General features: G+C 44.8%; 1 long non-coding RNA gene across 2 annotated transcripts in view; it reads right to left on the minus strand.

The window, feature by feature from the left end:
- The window catches only part of LOC107182775, a 256,590-nt gene that overhangs the window by 185,452 nt on the left and 50,592 nt on the right, over window positions 1–20,546 (minus strand). For both annotated transcript variants that reach the window (XR_001513507.1, XR_001513506.1), the window contains exon 2: window positions 11,676–11,805. This is a non-coding gene — a long non-coding RNA (uncharacterized LOC107182775). The remainder of the gene's footprint in view (window positions 1–11,675; window positions 11,806–20,546) is intronic.

Here is a 20,546-nt window from a genome sequence, read left to right on the forward strand (position 1 = left end):
CCAGGAGCCCTGTGGATGCTTAATAAATATTAATTGATAATGATGAACTACAGTAGTGGCTGGTAAATTAGTGTGAGACAGGCTGCTGAAATACAGCTAATATATATACCGCTGGTCTAACACACACTGATGAATGAAGGAGAAGAAAGGAGATCAACATGATTTAGCTGCGCGACGCAAGCTGCCAGGCACCAGGAGGTACGGTATGAACATTAACAGAAGGTGGGGAGGGGTGGCTGGAGGGGACAAGAGGAAAGTTAAGATGATAATTCAGGATCACAGTGGAGCCTGCTTAGGGTCTCAGCAATTCCTCGAGTATAAGCCCAGCACCTTGGAGTCATACACTCTTCTTTTAAGACACCGTGGTTTACTCAATAAAGTTCTGCTTCAGGGAAAACTCAGGGACACCATAGATTAAATCTGGACCAATTTCCTAGAGGGGGATCTGAAAGCTCTCCTCCTTGGGGAAGCCCTCCCTGATCCATACAGCCAGAGAGCAACCGCCTTTTTATAAATCCCATCATTCTTGTTTGCACCACTGTACCTGCTGGTGTTATAGCACCATGATTTGTGAACATGTCACCACATTTTTTAAAAGCTTTGGAAAGCGGAAATCATGCTTCGCATTTCTCAGCACTCACTTAGGTCTTCACCTCTGGCCCTTCACGGGGCTTTGAACCTCATAGGTGCCCAGTTCCTGAGCTGATCAGTTAGGAACTCCAGAAAGAAGAGCAGGCGCCCATCAGTGAGAACACCCAGGTGCCAACTGGATTCTGGAGCAGCTTTCAAGGAATCGATGAAAGCTCTACCTCTTGTAATGGACAAAGCACTAGAAAGGCTGCCACTGGAGGATCTTAGTGCCAGAGGAGGATGCAAGAAACTCAGTTGCCATGGAAACTTGGATGATCTGATGAGCGCCATTGTTGAAAGGTGGTGAGACACCAGGAGAATGCCAAGCAAACCTCTGAGCCCTAAGAAAACACAGAACATGCCAAGCAAATACCTCTGCTCACTTGTACTTACTTCAGCTATAGAAGCAGCACCATTTCATCCTCAATCAATTAACAGCGTTTGCAAAAGGCTTGGAAAATGTTTCCAGTTCCTATTTTTTATTTCTGAGACCTCACATGTGCCCAGAGCTGCACCTGAGCCAGCGACAGCACTCACTGCAGCCACATGAGTACAGATGAGCAGGTGCTGCTGAGACCTGGGCAAGGGAAGCCGTCTGTGTGCAGGTGCTATGGGCCGGGCTTGCTAGACTAATGGCAGATAAAGCTACCTGACCATTGGTGGGTCACAGATACCTCTGAGAATCTGCTTCTACCTATGGACTTGATCCCCAGAAACATACACATATGCATACAAAAAAAATCTAATACAATATATTTCAGAGAAGTCAAAACCTCTGGAGTCTTTCCATAGATGCATCAAACACCTTGGGACTCAAGAGGATCCAGATATCATGTTAATAATCTCTGATGTAAAAGTCTTCACACACACACTAGAATCATCCTTGGACGAGTGGAAGGGCAGGGTGTCATCTACCCCCTCCAACCTTCCCAACAAGCCACTGGTGCCTTCTCCAGGGAGTTCCCCCTCACTCCATATCCCGTGCCACCTGCTAGTACGTACTCAGCTTGTGAACTCACTGCTAAGTTCACTCCTCATCTATTCATTTCACTGAGTGTGTTCTATGTGTCAGACTTTAGGGACACAAATGTGAGTCTGACATGGCTCATGTCCTCTGGGAGCATACAGTTCGGTTCAGTCGGGACTGATATTGCCTCCCAAGGGACATCTGGCAGTGTCTGGAGACAGGGTTTTGGTTGTCACAACTAGGGGAGGTGATAATGGCATCCAGCAGGTAGAGGCCTGGATGCTGCTAAACATCCCACAATGTACAGGACAGTTCCCTTAAAAAAAAATAAGAAGAAGAAGAAAAGAAAGGAAGGAAGGGAGGGAGGGAGGGAGGGAGAGAGGGGGAGAGAGAGAGAAAGAAAGAAAGAAAGAAAGAAAGAAAGAAAGAAAGAAAGAAAGAAAGAAAGAAAGAAAGAAAGAAATAGAGGATCCAGAATGTCAAGAGTGCCTTGATTGGAAATCGCTCTAGACAGGTACGACGGTGTGAAGTGCAGTGACAAAGCCCAGAAGAGGAAAGGGCCTTGTAATCAGAACCCAGTGAGCTACGGTTATGATGGTAGGCTGGCTTATTTTCAATGATGAGGAAGGAAGAAGGAAGGGGAGAGAAGCGTCATCGGGGAACGCCATCACCACAATGCAGGCAGATATTCCTTCGGGCGACATCAGAGGAGGGAGCACCAGTTGCAAGTGGTGAGCAAACGGCAATTTGGAGAGAATCTCCTCCTGGGAAATGACGCTGGCTCCGTACCCACTTCTGTCACCAGTGGCCTGGCCAAGACAATGCGCGGCCATCTGGTAAGACCATCACTCAAGTGGTGAGCCAAAGTACATGCTGGGGGACATCTAGCCATACTCTGGTTGTGCCAGTTCCTTCCTACTCTACTCCCACCCTAGTCAACTATCCCGCCTTGTGCAATCAGTCCTCATGGGGGTAAAAATATAAAATTACAGACATTATACATTATGTATCTGCTACTGTTATAAACTTGAGTCTCTATAGAAGTTGGTTTCAAGACCTGGTTAATCAGAAAAAGCACAGGACCAGCAATCAGGCCTAGACCAAGTTCCAACATGTCTAATCATTCTTCTTTGTAAAGCCTTCCTCTCCCACCTTCTTTGAAATTATTCTGGGAAATCAGGCCTGGCCTCTCTCATCGGGAAGCAGGGCACAGCCGCTGTGCCGATCCAGCCCCTTTGAGGCTGGGGCTCTCCGAGCCTGGGAAACACCACGCGAGGCTCCTGTTACTGGAATGGGAAGGTTTCTGCCTCCACGCTGCTAGCTGCGCATGGGCAGCGTGGTATGAAGCCAGACCAGCTTTGACATCCCAGCTCCATCACTCACCAGTCCTATAGCCTTGAGGAAGTTAATTAACTTGTTAAGCCTCAGATTTCTCATTTGTAAAATAGGAACAGAGTTCCACCTTACAGGGTTGTCGTAAGCATTAAGTGACAATTTCCATCTAAAGCACGGCGTGGAGTGCCTGGCACAGAGCAAACCTCAATAAATTTCAGCTATTACTACTCGGGGAAGGAAGCCTTCCTGGCGAACCTCAATGCTGGGTTCTCCGCCTGAACATGCTGAGCTGTCTGCTAAAATGGCTCCAGTGTTAGACTGTCGGCCCTACTGCTGACCTCCTGCATGCTCATAGGTTGGACGTGTTCTGCTTCTGCTCCTCTGGCCTGCCTCCCATCAGTCTCTGGCCTCGGTAGCAGGGCCGCTCACATCTCCCAGCACCATTCTCGTTGGGTTCTGACCTCGCCCTGCTTTTCCAGAGCCCCATTACAACCCTTAGCAATCAGGTACTGTGGGCTGTGCCCACCTGGCCAAGCCTTCCTTGCCTTCTGTCAGCCCACCTGTCCCTCAACGCCATCCATAGTCCCCAGGAACCTGTGCAGCTGGAAGGGACATTTCTCCAGCATCTTCCTGACCTGCATCGATGGGCTCAGCTAGGCTGGTGGGCAGATTCACTGGGTAAACATGCACTTAGGAATTGGACACTTTTCTAACTCTGCCACTTCCACTTTAAAGGGAGAACAGGAGCCGAAACCGGTTTGGCTCAGTGGATAGAGCGTCAGCCTGCGGACTCAAGGGTCCCAGGTTCGATTCCGGTCAAGGGCATGTACCTGGGTTGCGGGCACATCCCCAGTGGGAGATGTGCAGGAGGCAGCTGATCGATGTCTCTCTCTCATCGATGTTTCTAACTCTCTCTCTCCCTTCCTCTCTGTAAAAAATCAATAAAATATATTTAAAAAAATAAATAAAGGGAGAACAGGAAAGATTCAGCAGGTCACTCTGGGAAGGTTACTAGCTGCACTTGCTGCTTTTATTCAAAGGGGCCTTGGCTGGATCCTCAAACACCACCACACCTCCCAATCCCTGGCTCCAGTGCAGGGTCTCCGTTCCTCGGGTAAACAGGGAACAGCTGGGCTAGCAGCCCTGCTAGGGGCAGTGATGGGGTGTGGTATAAGCAGCTCCCTCTCATTCCTGACCCTCCTCCCCTTGATGCTTCCTTGGGAAATCTCAAACCTGGCACAGAGGACAAAGGCCAGGCTTTGCACAGGGCAGCTTGGCCTTTGTCCAAGAGTCCAGGACACTGAGTACACCAGACTTTACGTAGTAGTCTTATCAGAGAATTGCGCAGGTGGAACTTCTCCATTGCTAGTGGGACTGGAGTTCTTGGGGTGCTGCTGAAATAAAAATTTCCAGGGGACCCTGGCCAGTGTGACTCAGTTGGTTGGGCATTGTCCCATGCACCAAGGAATTGCTGGTTTGATTCCTGGTCAGGGCATAAGCCTGATTTTCAGGCTTGATCCTGGTCAGGGTGCATGTAGGAAGCAGCCTATCAATGTTTCTCTTTTTCTTTCTCTCTTTCTTTCTCACAAAATCAACAAAAATATATATTTTAAAGACAGAATTTTCAGAGGCCCCCACAGGACGATGAGATGTGGTAGAAAGCTTTATTTGCATGGATTTACATCCTTGGGTTGCAAAATCCAATTTCCCTTAAGCCATTCCTGGAAAAGGTGCAATGGGGATCCAGCAGAGCTAAAAGCAAAGCCAGTGTCCAGAGTTTCCATTCCCTGGTGGAGTCATGTGGCATCAGGCTAGTCACAGTCCATCACTCCATTGTGTGTGGGGTAGACATGGCTGTGAGCCATGTGGGCAAATGCGGGTATGTGAGAGCACACCCCCTGCAACAAGAAAACCAAGAGGCAGAGAGGGAACTCCTTTGCTCAGGAGCTTATATAGCTCAGATTTCATGCTCTTGCAGTGGCCACATCTATTCTGGCCAATGACCTGCTCCCAGGTGTGACTGACAGGTAAGTATCTTTCCTATGTCACCCAGACTTTACTGGGCATGCATCTATTTGCCCCCCCCCCCGCTTTGTTCCTCCGCTGTTATTTAATTACCAGGTTAATTATAATGATACTATTTCCCCCTGAGATAAAAGGAACCTCTTGTAACCTAACAAAGGTGAAATGGGCAAAGCACTAGAAAGGTCAAGGGCAGCTGGGATTTGATAGCGAGACACCTTACCTAGCAAGCTGTAGTCTGTGCTCCATCAAGCATCCCCATGGTGAGGGCTGTCTAAAGGCAGCACCAGAGAGTAAAGGCTACAGCATGCCTGAAGCACTACAAAAGTTAGATTTTTTTCCCCTTAATTTTCATAATCTACTGGCTGCACCGAGCAATACTCACTGTACCCCTATTTTGTGTTTAGAAAAAGCTTCAGCAAGTTTTGAGCTTTCTAAACTATTTCCCTTTGCTCAAACTCTTCCGACTTGGGTCCATACATCTTTGTGTCACAGCCCAAACCTGTTCCTTTGCCTGCCTGGGCAGATTGCATGTCCTGAGGGTGGACACAAGCCATGACTCAGAGTCAGCACTCAGGAAAAGTGCACTATAGAGTTTCCCATTTCCCTCCTGTGGGCGGATCTCGTAGAATCCAGCATGCTGCCCGCCTTGATAAATAAAGTTTTATTGGAACATAAGTCACACCCACTTATTCATGCACTGTCTGTGGCTGCTCTCCTTTACAAGAACAGAGTTGAGTAGCTGTGTCTGCTCATTTGACCTTCAGAGCCTAGAACATTTATTGTCTGGCCTGTTACAGACTTTGCTGACCCCTGCTTTGATACTGACTCGAGTGATTAGAAAGTCTGAGAAGTCCCCTAACCTGCCTGTGAGCTGCAGGCCCAAGAAAGCTGGTGGTATATTTCCGGTCAAAACACCAAGGCCTAAGAACCAGGTGTAAGTCCCAGTCCAAGTCCAAAGGCCCAAGCACCAGGAGAACCAATGTCTGAGGGCAGAAGATGTGAGAGCTTGTGCAGAGAGCAAACTTGCCCCTCCTCTGCCTGTTTGTTCTATGCAGGCCCTCACAGATGAGATGGCGCCCACCCACATAGGTGAGGGCCACCTTCACTCCGTCTATGCCAGGGGTCCTCAAACTACGGCCCACGGGCCACATGCAAATACAAATATTGTATTTGTTCCGTTTTTTTTTTTTGTTTTTTGTTTTTTTACTTCAAAATAAGATATGTGCAGTGTGCATAGGAATTTGTTCACAATTTTTTTAAAACTATAGTCTGGTCCCCCAACGGTCTGAGGGACAGTGAACTGGCCCCCTGTTTAAAAAGTTTGAGGACCCCTGGTCTATGCTACTCTCCAATGGAAGCACCTCCCAGACACCCCCAGACAGAACATTCTGACAGCTACCTGGGCATCTCTTGGCTCAGTCATGTTGACCTATACTAACCACCCCCCATACAGTGGGGCCTTGACTTACGAGTTTAATTCGTTCTGAGACCGAGCTCACTAACTCAAATTACTCTATCAACTCAATGCAAAAAAATCGGCCAAGAGACAGCTGGTATCTCAAAAAACTCGTTAGTCAGGACACTCATAAGTCAAGGCCCCACTGTATAAGGAAGACATTTCCCTGGGAAAAAATAATTTGGCAATAAAATGAGTTGTCACCAGGGATATAGGACAATATCCTTGGGTTGCATCTTCTCTTCTATCCCAAACCTCACCTACCAAATTCTCTCCATTGTTCCAAAGCACAGCTCTAAGGACAGCTCCTCCATGGAGCCTCCTTGCTGCCTCCCACCGTGATCCCGGCTCCTAGCCCGGTCAGCAGCACACTTTTGCCTCCTCCACATTATGCTACTTTCCATGCTTATTGGGTCAGCTTCCACACCCTGGGGAGTATTTTCTGTCATCAGTCAGGGGAACCCTGCAGGAATGAGATGGTCACTCAATGCATCTCATTGTGGAGAATCAGTAAATGAATTGCCCAATAAAGTGCAGGCAGACCTAAAGCAAACCAACATGAGACAGACTGGCAGCACCCAGAGTCATTAGTGCCGAGAAGCCTGAGGCGCGTGGGGAGGTAGAAGGGCCGGGATACAGAGGGGGCTGGTGATGGCTGCAGCCAGGGCTGTGCCAGAGAGTCGCTCAACAAATGCTGTGACCACAGGCAGAGGAATCCAGTCACTGTGGCCACGACCAGGCAGGCAGAGAGCAGGAAAACAGTGACCTTGACCTCTTTTGCCCCCAACCACTGATATCCTGCTAGGTCCTTCCACTGGCCAAACCCAACCAGATGCCACAAACACTGAGATCCTTTTGACAAGAACCCTGTGCTACCTCCTCCAGGGGTGCACAGCCAGGAACAGGGGGTGGGGTGCATCTGGAGGAGAGCGTGGCAACTATCCAGCACATCCCACAGCTACGAAAGCATCTCAATATAAAGCAGACTCTCAAAGACGCGTGCTGATTGGTCTAATTAATGCGTGCTGTGGAAGGCCTAATTACTCTAATGATTTGCGTGTAAACTGTCAAGAGGATGAAAGATGAACTGAGGGGCCTAATTGGGGCCTTTCCTGCTTCTGGAAGCCCATCAACCGGCCCTGCGGTCACAGCTGCAGATCGGATCGTGCATGGCCAACGTTTTGTTTTCCTTTCAGTGGGGGAGAAAGGAATGGGGACACCAGGAAAGAATTCATCATCCATAAGAGAAACTGCTACTCCTCCCTGTGCTCAAAAGCAAAGTCATTTTTCCCCAAATTAAAAGAGAATGTTTGCCACTGAAACGTGAGCTGGTAAAAAAAGATAACGCACTCCCCAGCCGTCTCAGCAGTTATGTTATCACAGTGACACGTGTCAAATAGCCGCATAGGAAGCCTGGGAGTGATTCCGCGAATAAAAGAACGCAGTGTGAAATGCTGACTTTTTCTGATCAAAAATGATCCTGGGGCGAGCTGAACAGCTTTGGGTCAAGGAGAGGCCTCAGTTTCTGGGGCGATTTTGTTGTTTTCAGAAAGAAGACTACTCGCAGGATGTGCAGCTGCTCGCACACTCCCACTGGGCAGGCGCACTTGCAGTCACTTGTCTTGCCTTGGGTCTTTACCCCCCACATTGAAACATATTTCTCATTTCAGTTTCACTTACCTGTCACTTTCTTCTTAAAAGGGATGATTTATCAAGTAAAAGATCATCAACATCAAAGAACAGTTCAGCATTACCAGCATACAGACACACACACACACACACACACACACACACACACACTCACTCACTCACACCCTCCCCTGCATCATGCTCTGAAAGCAAAATTGTGACTAAGAACCATAAACTCACTCCCCCCACTGGAGGTTTGTTTTAGAATCTGAGCGTGGGTCTCTTCACTCTGTGGTTCCTCCAGCCTAAAAATGGTACCTTGTTGCAAGGGAGCTATAATTTCTACTCCACACTTCATGATTTGATTGAAAATAAAGATGTAAAATAAAGAGTGTAATGAAGTTAATAGTACCTTACTCTTGCAGTCCATTATGAGGAATTTTTTCCTGCAAAAGTGGAAACTGGAAATTACCTCTGGGCCTTCTCACTCTCAAACACACAGGTCACCATGATATGTGGCGGGGTTTCAAGGATGAAGGATTTAATGTTTCTCTTTCCTCTGGTCAGTTTTCCAAAAGGACCTCTCCTTTTACCGGGGTATCATACACGTAGTGAGAGATAAAGACCTGAAGAAACAAGCAGGAAACTGCCGTTCTACTCCTGGTTGTATCCTAGTTGTAGGACCTCCGGAAAAGCATTGAACTTTGCTGGGTATTAACTACTCCTTCTGCAAAGTGAGGTGACTAGATAAACCATTCCCAATTTAGTCTCTCTCACATTGATGTTTCTTTCTCTCTCTCTCTCTCTCTCTCATCATCCCTCTCTAAAAATAAAAATTATTATAAATAATTATAAAATTATTATAAAAATTATTATAAATAAAAATTATTATGTGTTTCTCCCCTTTTTTTTCTCTTGTATTTCCCAGCCACCAGTCCCTGGAATCATCCCTGCGTGTTCCTTGCCTCGTTATTTGTATGATTTCAGCATGGATCCTAAAGGAGGGCCATGTCTTAGATTCAAGTCCTTTATAGCCCAGTTAGTTTTTTTGTCTTATTTATTTATTTTTTAAATAATCCTCACCCGAGGATATTTTCCCCATTAATTTCTAGAGAGAGTGGAAGGGAGAGAGAGGGAAAAATATATAGATGTGAGAGAGATACATCAATCGGTTGCTTCCGGCATGCTCCAGAGCCAGGGACCAGGAACCAAAGCTATAACCCAGGCACTTGCCCTTGACTGGGAATCAAACCCTAACCCTTCCATGTGTGGGTCAATGTTCAAACCAGTGAGCAACACCGGTCAGGGCTACAGACCAGTTGGTTTTGATCTCAACCCCTCCTACCTCTTCCTGACAGTCACAATAAACTTCATCCAAGGGACTTTCAGGTGGGTCTCACGCTCAAAGAACCAAGTCAAAAAGAGTATTCTTGCTATCATTGTTCCAGCAGCAGTATCTTATATGAGGAAGTAACACAACACTAAAACAGAGGGGAAAATTACAGTCTCTCAGCCTAACAGTATAACACTGAATAGCATGCAAGCACCCCGCACACTGGCCCATGTAGTCACAGATGACCACATCCTTTTTCAGGATTTTCCCATACACATGCACAGATGTAACACTTCATCTGCCTCTAGGAAATAAGAAAGGTATTTCACTAGTGTAAAAACTCTCGCAAACATCATTTAGGGAGATTGAACGGGATTAAGTTTCTTAGGTGGTCCAGGCAACAAGTTCTCATTTTCACAGTGTTCTTTTATGCTGTAAGTCAAAGCACAGATTCATAGTCCCCACAAGACTTGGGGTAGCGCCATATGCCAACGGGAACACAAGCTTAGTTTGGGGCTTCCCGCTAGTACCGGTAATGTGACAGGCTCTGATTTATGCTCATAGTCCAACCTATCACCGAGCAAAATATAAATGTGGCCAAAGATTTCATTTAGACTATTTCCTCTTTCTCTGATGTTCAGGGACCCAATCCTTCCTGCTAATCCACTTCCCCGTCCCTACTTGCCCCAACCCAGCCCTGCATTCCAGCTCTCTATATTCTGCCCCCTCTTGTTTACCAATTCCCTCCATAAAGCTCTGCTCATCTGATGACACCTGGGAATGATCCAAGATCTTTATTAGTAAGTGCTACTGTGAGTTACTGGAAGACAATAGCTTAGCATGCTTGCTTTGATAGGGTCCTTGCATATTCTCTGGGATCTATGGAAGAATTTGGGCTTTAGGGACTAATCAACAAGGATGATAGTTTGGTGTTAAGAGAATCGTTCCTGCGCTGTTCATATCACACTATATGAGCATCTCTGTCCCTGCCTGGGCAGAAGACAGACCCCAATGGCAGCCTGATATGAAAGAAGTGTTTTCTTTGTCAAAGAAGAGGCTGAGAAATGATCTTTTTATCCTAACTCCCCATAAGTTGCAAAAGGAATAGATATTAACACACATGCGCGCACACACACACACACACACACACACACACAATTTTCACTATATTCTACCTAGAGACAGAAGACATTAGAGATGAGGAGAGGACATAACCGTTGGGAGTTGAACTTAAAATACTATTAAAGTTTTTATAGCCTCTGAAGGTCTGCTGCTATCTCTGTTTGCAGCCCTCAGGGATACAGAAGTTGCATCCAATAACAAAAGAAGAAGTAGACCCAAAAGTTCCTCAATCCCCAGACACTCACGTCTATGAGCAGTTTGTGATATGAAACCTCAGCAGTTACAAGGTAAACAGCTAATTTGTACAATGGCAGAGTAAGATCTACAGCAGCAGAGTTGGAGAAGTGCAACTGATAAATCAATTCAATCAGTATATTATGGGACACATACTCTAATCCAAAGTCCGGTCCAGCTGCTGAGAGTATACAGTCAATAAAGCACATCCCTATACAACAAGCAAATGAAGGAACCAATCTAGCTCCTATCTCAGTACATGAGCAAAAGGAGCAGGAGTGACTTGCTAGCTGTGATTTCTTGCCCAGTTCATATGCATTATAGAGTAGAAGAGGTGACCCACACATTTTAGCTCAAAGACTAGAGTGGCCAACCTTCAGAAATCAGGGACTTAATCTATTTCCTTGAACTAACCAGGTTCTCATACACAAAAGCAAACACAACCATATGGTTAGGAATGATGCTTATCAGCATTAAAACATTTAGAAGAAAGCTTGTGGACAATTAAACTCATTTACATACCTAAGAAGTTCTCAGAGTGTCTTCGCTCTTCAGTATTGGAGCTCTATCGAATTCTTGTTCAACTTATCCCCAAAGTTAAGATAAATGGGTGATGGAACAACTATATATAGGCTCAGCATTTGGCATCAGTTGTACAGTAGTGTTTTTGTATAGGTTAAAGTCTACTTCGGCTGGAATTAATGTAATTATATATAATGTTGACAGATTATGACATTTGCCTATTAAGACATTATACAAACATTCCAATAATTTACAGGCTTTTGACTCCGTAAAAAATAAATGAAACAAAATCCCAGGGGATATTGCTAATGGGGTAACTTAAATAGAGGTTTCAAAAGCACAGGGTTCAGGAAATAACAGTCAAAGAATAATGCATTTTCAGCCAAAACATATAGAGTGGTAAATGAATATTTAGTACTTACCACAAGACTGCTGTCTAGAGACAGCCTTTTTCCAAAGTCCCTTTTCTCAAGCTGTCTATTTCCCTCCATGGGTGAAGTTATTTATTTTCCTTTGTGATTTATAAGAATTCCCCCTCTGTTTCCAGGGTCACTGCAAAAAGTGAACATGTTTTTCACTATCCAAGTGAACAGTGTTTAAACCCTTGTTTTTAACTTTCTAACCAGGAACAAGTATTGGAGCCAAAAATATCCAGACCCAAATAATAAGTATAGAACTGGGCTCTCTCAACGTCAAAGATCTCTCCGGTTGCAAATGTCAGAGTCATCTTTATGGAGGCCCCTGTGTTTTTATAGGTTTTGCTCATGGTGTTGGGGAATGGGTTTGCAGGTCGAATCAGCAGACTGTGGAAAAAAGCAAACAGTCCATTTCATGCCACACTTGCTCCACACCCGCCCTCTCTCTATCAGCCAGCACCATTCTGTTTCTGCGCACGTAGATGCTGTCTGCAAATTCCATGAGATCAAACTGGCAAAACCATGCTCCATAACTAAGAGTTATTGAGCCCAAAACCCAATGATGAAAAACTGACATATGAACATTATTGTCAATATTAAAAATATTTAATTTAAACATATTTGTGGAACATTATAAGATACATGTCCTTTGGGACAAGTTGATTCAGAATGCATGGTAGATGACATCATTATTATCAATGAGTATTTATTTGAACACCCACTGCATTCTACCACATGAGATACAGTTAATCCCCACACTCCACTGACATTGCTTGTTCTGGAATCATTAAGTATTCTAGTTAGTAAGAATGTGTCATATATATTAAGCACTAGCTCCCAGTTTTCACCAAGATGGAAAAGGCTTGAAGTAAGAGAAATGGGTTCGAGCCCAAGCTTTCGTCCCCAATAGTGAAGTGACTTTCAACAGGTCATTGAGCCTCTAAAATCCATGTTTCTCAACTGCAATCAACAGCAATCACATGATGTATGTAAAAAATAGTTTAAAGGCAATGACTTACAACTTACCCATATGTCAGTTATAATTATACACAGATTACATTAAAAACTGGTTAACCTTAAATACTAGTTGACATAATTTAATGTCTTTGATCATTCAGAAGGCACTCTGAGATACAGAAATGCTCTTAATCCACACAAAATGCTCCTAATCCGCACAAATCCATTGTCCTGCTGATATTGAAGAGCTGAACTTCATAAAATGCTATACCAAAACCTTTTCATAAAATTGAAAATAAATATTTTTCACAACTCTCTCAACTGCTCCAACTCTGAAGAGGACGCAAGGAATTCTACTTCACAGACCACACACAGAATGTGGACTCCTTTTCTTGGTTTCCTCCACTAGGAAGAGAGTGGAGACAGCTGTGCCCCAGACAGAGTCTGCCCAAATTATATAGTCAATTGCAGGAAACTGATGGGCCCCTTTTCCATAGGCTCCCATCTCCATCTGAGTCATTCTCTCATTTTTCAGAAACACTAATTTTAATTCATTACTGGTCCACTCAGAAACTCCTAGGAGTTCATTCTGAATTCAGGATAAAATCCAAATTTTTCAACATCATGTTCAAGGTCTACTTCCTGCCAACTAGTCTTTGCAATCCCAACCACACTAGGCGCATTCCTGAGACCATGCTTTTGATCATACCTTTCACCTCCATCTGGTCTATTCCTCCCCTTGCTTCAACGCCTGGCTCAGCTCCCATCTCCTTCACAATACCTTCCTAGTCACTCCATTTGGCAATGATTTTTCTCTCTCCCAAGTTTCATACAAGTCCTTGGTGGCTTACCTTATTAATCACCATCATCACCTAGGATAATTCTTTCAATATAGTAAGTTCTTAATAGTTGCTTTTCAGTAGAGCCTAATAGTTAAAAACAAACTCTCTGAAGCATTTTTCAGAACTAAGTTAGCTCTACACTACTACTATAGACAAAACTATTAGTCATCTGAAATTTGTTTGAAGACTTCCATCCCCCACTTTCAGCTGTTCCACCCACTTTGCAGCCCCTTCCTCATCTCAGTGACTGGCTGTACTGGTAGCTCAGAATACTCTCTGTAATAATGAATCCAACTAGAGAGACTAATCAGACGCTGAAACTTCCCCCTGCATTAAAGCATGTCCTCCTAAGTCTTAATCCAAAGAGCCATGGGGTTTGATGAGTCACAGTAGATAATCCTTTGACATTTAGCACATATTTCTTGACTACCACAGAGGACTCAGTACTTAGATGTTGATGACACAGCCATGTCTAAGACAGACTAGGTTCCTGACATTCTAATAGGAGGACAAAGAAAATAAAGAAGCAAACAAACAACTCCAAATGGTGGTAGGTACCTGCTCTGAAGGAAATAATCCCCAGTAGGTGGTATAACAGTTTCAAGCATGTGGAAGGGGAGAATATTTTAAATAGAATGGTAAAGGTGGGAGACAGCCATGTAAAAGCACGTGTAAAGAGCATGCCAGGTAGAGAGGTCAGTCTTACTGCTGGGAAGGATCTGGGAAAATTTTGTGTGTCCATAATAGGGAACAAAACAAGCTAGGAAGATAACGTGTGAGCGAAGTGCTGAGATGTAAGCAACAACTGCAGGCCAATGAAACCTGCTTGTTCTAAACACAATGTTTCAATCTTAGGGTTTGATTCTCTACTTTATGCTTTACTAGCTGATAACATTAAACAAATTATTTAACCTATTTAAGCTTCAGTTGATTTAGCTATAAAATGGAATCAATAGTAGGACCTTCATAGTGAGGTTGATATGATGATTAATGAGATGGTCCATTTAAAGAGAAGTGTCTGCCACATAGTAGGTGAGTTTTAAGTATTAAACATTGGTTATCTTTTTTGGTAAATGTGATGAAATTCATTAAGGAGAAACTCCAATGACCAGATTTTATGCTCCATAATAGGCTAATGAGGCTGTCATTTTGGGAAACAGGAATCCTTTTGACAGTTCTCTATTAGCCTAGTCTACCAGGTGGATGGTTGATTGAACAGCTTAGCCTGGTCAATTTATTTTCATACTTTATGTTTCCAATTACAGAGGCAGAGATTGACATTCAAAACATTTATCAGCCGAAACCGGTTTGGCTCACTGGATAGAGCGTCGGCCTGCGGACTGAAAGGTCCCAGGTTCGATTCCGGTCAAGGGCATGTACCTGGGTTGTGGGCACATCCCCGGTGGGGGATGTGCAGGAAGCGACTGATCGATGGTTCTCTTTCATCGATGTTTCTGACTCTCTATCTCTCTCCCTTCCTCTCTGTAAAAAATCAATAAAATATATTTTAAAAAAAAACATTTATCAACTGGCACAGCACAGGTATTGACCATTCAGAAGGACACAGCCCAGGGCATTAGGCAGTATCACTGCAGCAGTGTGTCCTGGCCAAACTTCAGCCTAAGTGCATGCCCTACCCCCATCCAAAGACCTTGAAAATGTATGTGTTAAACCATAAAACAATCATGGAAACTATCCAAAGTTATACAAAAGGATCAAAGCAACACCCTACCCCCCAAAAAGTGGCAACCAGGTTATGTCAACATGAAAAGGGGAGGGATCCAAGAAGGAAAAGCCAGGAAGTCTGACACACTCCACCTGCAGTACCATCAGGGAAGAAGAGTGCCCACATTAACATATGACCAGCAAGGGCTACGTGCCTAGAAGGCAAATGAGTAGGTCACATCCCAACCACATTTTGCTATTACACTGGCCATCTGTATCATGCAATAAGCCCTCTTGCTCAGAGACCACTGTCAAACAAGCTTCTAATTTTAGTTGATTCCTATGTAGGTTAACTTATAGAGCAGCCATGGGCAAACTACGGCCCGCGGGCCAGATCCGGCCCGTTTGAAATGAATAAAACTAAAAATAAAAAAAAAGACCGTACCCTTTTATGTAATGATGTTTACTGTGAATTTATATTAGTTCACACAAACACTCCATCCATGCTTTTGTTCCGGCCCTCCGGTCCAGTTTAAGAACCCATTGTGGCCCTCAAGTCAAAAAGTTTGCCCACCCCTGTTATAGAGGAATGTGCTGACCAGCAAATGTACATAGGCCATCTTTTGTAAAGTTATGTTTTCAGTACAATTTGTAATTTGGCATCTGACTCATAATTCATGAGTTAGGGATTTGCTTAGTATATTAGTCAGCTTGTACTGCCATAACACAAAACCACAGACTAGGTGGCTTAAACAACAGACATTTATTTTCTCACAGTTCTGGAGACCTGACATTCAAGTTCAAGGTGCCTGCAGGGCTGGGTTTTGATGAGGCTCTCTGCTTAGTTTGCATTTGCCTGCTCTGTGTCCTCACATGGCCTTTTCCTTTGCACACATGCTTCTGGTGTATCTTCCTTTTCTTATAAGGACACCAGTCCTACTGAGTAAGTCCCCCACTCTTAAGACATTGCTTAACTTAATTTCCTCCTGAAAGGCTCTATCACCAGCCCTGGCCAAGTGGTTCAGTTGATAGGAGTGTTATCCCATACACCAGAGCTTATGGATTGGATCCCCAGCTGGGGAGGCAACCGATTAATATTTCTCTCACATCAATGATTCTCTCTCAAATCAATAAAAAAACTATCCTATTGCCAAATATACTGTATTGGGTGTTAGGGCTTCCACATATGAATTTTGAGGGGTCCAGTTCAGTCCATAAGAGTTAGTTTTGATCAGATGTCAAAGCCTGGTTACATCTCAGTGCACTAATAATCAGATTTCTGAGTCTAAACTGCTGCGAGAAAACTCTGGGGTCACTGACTACTCCCAGGCCCTATCCCTCTCCTCTGGCTATTTCACTGTTTGACGTCACCACCACCACCACGCACCCCACCTGGCTGTGCTATATTCATTCGTCTCCGTACTGCAAGTCAAGAGGTGCAAACTATATTATCAAGATTTCTTAGTCATCTGGGCACATTGGATTCTGCCAACAGAAGGCAGTGAGAGATCAGAAGGCAACAGGAAGGAAGACTCCATTCTGCTTCCAGCTCCAGATGCCCAGCCTCAATAGCAGTGCACTAGAGGTTCCAGTGACTTCCCGGTGCCCCCAGCGACTCAGCGTAAGAAAAGGCAGCTAGCCATAGCTTTCCTCCCCAGGGAAGGGGAAGGACCGCCATCTCATGCCTTCCGCTCACTGGCCCTTCCAACAGCTTCATAACAAATTCATGCAGTGAAGCCCTCTCTGCCTGAAATATCCAGAGCAGTTTCTCATTCCCTGGCTTGAGCACACCCCAGAGACAGGTACCTTTGGAGAGGCAGCAGCTTTCCCTGCACAACTCCTGGCTTCCTTCCTATGAGCCTTCTGCACCGACTTAAAGGTCCCACAAAACTAAGTTCCTGGAGAGCAGGGACAGTGTCTTATGTTTCATGTTCCCATAAAGGGTATAATGCCTGGTGCATACCCACACGGCACACACTGAAGGAGCATTTGTTGCTTGTGTAGATGAATAAATGAGGGAATGTTTACAATTGTCTTGGTGAGCATGCAAAGAGCAAGGCAGCAATGTAACATCCCTAAGGCAAAGAGATGCTAGGCCCGTGTGTAACACTGCACTTACTTTGCCACATATACAGGCATACTTAAGCCTCAAAGAAAAGATTTTATCATGATTTAAAAACAATTATCAACCTAAAATGACTGCTTAGGCCCTGCCTGCACTTACAAAGTGCCATGGCCCATTGTGTTCCTGCCTTTCCGCTGGCTTCTCGCAATCCTGGCTACAAAGAACGCACACCTGCCTCTGAGGGATGCACAGAGCGCCTTGCCCACCCAGCGGGAAGGGGGTGGGGGGAGGAGGGATGGCCAGAGAGCTGAAGGACAACAGGATATGAAGCATCTATTTTTGGATGATGGTCATTGTTACTGATCTCTCCCCCTTACATTTCTCTCTGGCGATGACAATACTATTTATTGGCGTCTGTAGAAATCTGAGTGGGCCTTAATAAATTCTCTTTAATTTTCTTCACAGAGAAAAGAAAATTGGCCTTTCAGTGGTAAAAAGAGCCTTTAATATTCCTAGAGATATCAGTAATATTTTTCTGCTGGACTTTGTTAACAAACTGTATAACTTTCAATAACCAAATAACATCTTCTGATAAAAATCTCAAAGGCACATTTCCTCACATGGACACAGTCGCACACATGGAGACACACACATGCAAACACACACTCTCACATGTACACTCATACACAGGCTCACACACTCAGGCACATTTCTTCATCTCATTTCTGCCTCCCTGCTTCCCCCACACCGCACCCCGGCTAGGAAATTGTAATAGCAGTGGCAGACAATATGGAGAAACGTGGTAGAGCTGTAAGACACTGGAAGATTTGGCTCCCGGCCCTCTTTGCCCTGTGAATTCCAGCATGTTCCCTAACTTCTGTGCATCAACATTTCCTAACCTGTTCTCCACAGGTTATTGTGTGGCTCCAGTGAGATCCCATGAGAAAAAGCCCTTCCACATCTATTCATGATACTTTTCAGTCGGCTTCATTAAGCCACAAACAGGCGAAAGATGATTGTTTGCAGCAGTTAACATCCTGAGAACGGACTGTCAATCTCATTGGCCCAGCCCCCGCGGCACCCACCACACTGGCTCCACGAAATCCTAAAAAGAATAATTTCAGAACTGAACGTGCCAAAGACAACCAAAGGGCAGCAAGTTTCCTGTCCCTGAGAAGACAGCTGGGCAGCTCTGCCCACTTGGAGCTCCTCGGAATCTCCTGGAAGCCTGTGTAACAGCCAGGAGCAGGCCCCGTTGCAGACCAGTGGGATCTCCAGGGACAGAGGTCCCAAGCACCAGAGGATGGCACAGCAGAGAGGGCTGGTCAGAACAGTGGTTCTCAAACTCAGTTGCAAATCCCAGTCACCTGGTGAGTCCCTGAGGCCTATCCCAGGCCAAATAATCAGGATCACTAGGAGTGTGACCCAGTCATTACTGTTTTAAGATCCCAGAATGACTCCAAAACCCAACCAAGGGAGCACCAGCTTGAAGGGAAAGTACCCGCATTCTTTATCTGCTTCCCTTTCTTCCAGTGTCTTATGGCTCTACCATGTTGGCAGCAACATCTGCCTTCTTGTTAACGGCAATTCTTAATCTGCACACTCTGAGGCCAAATAAGATAAATGTTAGATATAAACAATTTGGACCAGCACCTTCCTTCTCCTTACCCCACCCTCTCAGGCTGGCTCACAGCCCTACTGGTCTTGCTTTGTGCAGGAACTAGATGTGAATTAAGACAGAACTATCAAATCTAGATTCCAAATTAACGTGCAGATATCGTAGAAACGCGGAGTGAGCCCACAACTTAGGGAATGAAGGAAGCAATGTCCAACTCCAAGAACAAGAGGGTCAGAAAGTCCTGACTCAAATCCCACTCCCTCACTCCTGTCCACTGTTCTCCACTGTGAGCACCTTGCGCTCATTTCACAGTGCCAACAGCAGAAATTATGAATGTGTGAGATTTGCTTAGCGCTACCAAACAGAATGTTTGAAACTCCTGTCATCCTTACATTAAAATCATTTCATACCCATCCATTGAGCCTCTGTAAAGAACAGTAGAGGGCTGGCCTTACACATCAAACACACACACACACACACACACACACACACACACACACACACACACACCTGCTTCCTTTTGGAAGATACACTGGCTCAGTAACCTGCAATTGATATAGCCATTCATGAGGTGTATAGGTAAAGGTGTGTGGATACGTGCACGTGCATGTACATGCATACATGTATGTGTATATGTGTATGTGTATATGTTTGTGTGCATGAGTATGCATGTGCTGCACATGTGGGTGTGTGCACATGCACTCGGAGTAAACAGAAAACTGCTGTCTCCATGCTGGACATGAGTATAAAAAACACACCAAATCATGTGGTTTTCAACGACAAGGTGTCTATTTCATCCTAGCAGCACCCTCACACTGATTGGGAAGACTGGATGCTGACATACTCCCCGAACACGGTGTCCGTCCTCGCCAGAAAAATGCATGGCTGGAAATACTCTCTCAGGGATGTGACAACAGCTTTCTCCTTTGAAGTCGAGAAATGTTTGCATGACGATGAAAACTGCTTTTTAAAAAGGGTTTCATGAGCTCATGTTTATTAAACCTCTCACCCTACATGCTGTGCAGTAGCTTAGAGCTGATGACTTAAAAGCCAGAAGAACCCCTTAGAATCACACCCCTCAGCCCCTCCCAGGTAAACAGCACCTCCAACATGGAGAGCGAGAGAGCACAGCAGAGTCTGAGTGTGGGGAGCCTGGCATCGTTCAACACACGGCTTTGAAAGTTGAGACAGTTAAAATATCTATCTTACTTCCAACTAAGTTCCTTTGGAATGGAGGACAGGGAAAACTCTTGGAACCTTTAATATGCCCCAAACTGAGTAATTTCTAACTCTTATCTCTTAAATCTTTTTTAAAATTGATATACTTCACATACCATAAAATTCACCTGTTTAACACGCACAAATCGGGGTCAACACTTTCTTTTACCTAATATTTATTTGCTACAGAAACTAGGGGCTGTTTCTCTCTTAGCATGGATGCAAAGGTGTCCCTCCTTCTCTGAGCTCCATCAAGCCTGACTATTGCCGGGAGCCGGTCCATCCTTGCTGTTTCAAGGGACCTGGCATATATGGCATACTGTTCTTAATATTTTTGCTCATCTTCTTGGTGCTGTGTTTTAACCAAGGTCACCTCTCCGAGAAAGGTTGTTTCCCCAGGTAGAGATTTTCCCCTGAAGTTAGGGAGGGAATAAAACCCCTTCACTAAGTGCCAGGCAGGTAGTTAATCTCTTTAACTACGAACAATCATGCTTAAGCTACATAATCTTTAC

The sequence above is a fragment of the Myotis davidii genome, unplaced genomic scaffold (genome assembly GCF_000327345.1).
Source record: "Myotis davidii unplaced genomic scaffold, ASM32734v1 scaffold897, whole genome shotgun sequence".
Classification (NCBI taxonomy): Eukaryota; Metazoa; Chordata; class Mammalia; order Chiroptera; family Vespertilionidae; genus Myotis; species Myotis davidii.